A 1,707-nucleotide genomic window follows, 5' to 3' on the forward strand; every position below is an offset into this window, starting at 1 on the left:
ATCATTGTAACCACCATCAGCCATGCTGCAGACTCAGACAGGCTTAACAGGACGAGCTGAGGCCAGAGCACAACTGGAAATTACAGAAGTGACAGCTATAGCGTCCTGAATGAGCCTGATCTTACCTGACCTGAATGAGCCTGATCTTACCTGAGGGGAAGAGATAACCAGAGCCAAGATCCGCAAGCCCAGGGTGAGCACAGGCTCCAGATCAGCTTGGATCTCAGATGCTCCCCCCCTCCCCCCATGGTACATGAGGTTGGGAAGCTGTGGGACTGGGGGAGCCATTCCCCAGCAAGAGTGAGGTTGAGGCGTGTCCAAACCACCCAAAACCTTGTCCTGAGACCAGCAGGAGTAGGACCGCTTCCTCCCTGCTCTGAGCCTACGTGCCCCAGGGCACATAAGCCTTATGTCCCCCACCTCTGCCACTGCCACCTCTGCCACCCCCACCTCTGCCACCGTTAAGATAGTCAGGGAACCTGGTGGCCAAATTACAGGTTAAACTTCCTCTCTCCCTATAAGGACATGTCCCACAAGTACCTGAAATTCCTCCTGCAAAGGAAGCATTCCCAGCACCTCAGCCCCAGCAAACATGTATATTCACCCGGAAAACCCCTACCCACTCCCCAAGATTTATGTAGCCCCTATGCACCCCCCTTTCCCAATAAAGAGAGCTGTTTCACTGAAAAACTATCTCCAGAGAAGGCTGTTTGTCCCACACTCATACTAACCAATTTCCTGTCTAACCCACCCGCCTAGCTAAGCCCCATTCCTTCCAGTCCAGCCCCATGCTTGACTGTGCCTGGGTACCCCGAGGGCAGAAACAGACCCTGGGGCCGGAGAGCCCTGCCTCCTGGCCACCACTGCTTTACTCTAACCTTTCTTTTCTAATAACTGCCTCAGTTCCCAACCTGCCCCAGGACCTCCAGCACCTTAGACAATACCCCCACACCCTCTCTCAACATCCTAGATAAGAGAAGGCCAGAACCAGACTGTCTGCCTTGCTGGAGAGCAGGGACGGTGGTCTAGAACCAGGGAACTGAAGGCTTGAGCTGAAACTAAAGCATCAGGAGACTCGAGCAGCAAGATGTGTCTGTCCTCTGCTCATAATGGCTAACATCCTGATTCCCTAGCTAGATCCCTGGACAGCAGGGTATCTAGAAGCCACCACCCTTGATGACCCCACAGGGAGAGGACAGGGCAGCAACCCCAGGACTGATGGATGCTCTGGCTCCAGGAAGTCTTTTCCTGCCCGGTTTTCCCTTGGGACTCCAGAGCAGGTGGTCCGAGACCAGGAGGGCAGCCCAGCTGGCTCCCTGGGCAGCCAAGATCAGCAGCAAGGGCAGTGTTTGTTTTCCTTGCACACCACCCAGGCTGGTTACCACTTGCTGCTGTGGTTGCCTGGGGACCGCTTGCTATTTTCATGTAGGCCCCACGTGATGAGCTGTGGAAACACTGTGGCAAGGTTGGTCTGACAGGTGATACTCCAGTAGGCTCTGCCAGAGAGGAGAGTTTGTCAGCAAGAGGGAGGCTCAACATTCACCCACACAGCCCTGAGTGTGGGACGGGAGAGGGTGGCTGGGAAAGGCTGTGCCCAGAGACAGGAGTACCAATTCATTCCTTGTTCATTCATTCTCACATGTTCTTTGCCTTCTGTTCATAGGATCAAACATTCAAGGCTTATGACTTTGTGCTAACTGTGTGGAT

The sequence above is a fragment of the Rattus rattus genome, chromosome 10 (assembly GCF_011064425.1).
Source record: "Rattus rattus isolate New Zealand chromosome 10, Rrattus_CSIRO_v1, whole genome shotgun sequence".
In the NCBI taxonomy this organism is placed as follows: Eukaryota; Metazoa; Chordata; class Mammalia; order Rodentia; family Muridae; genus Rattus; species Rattus rattus.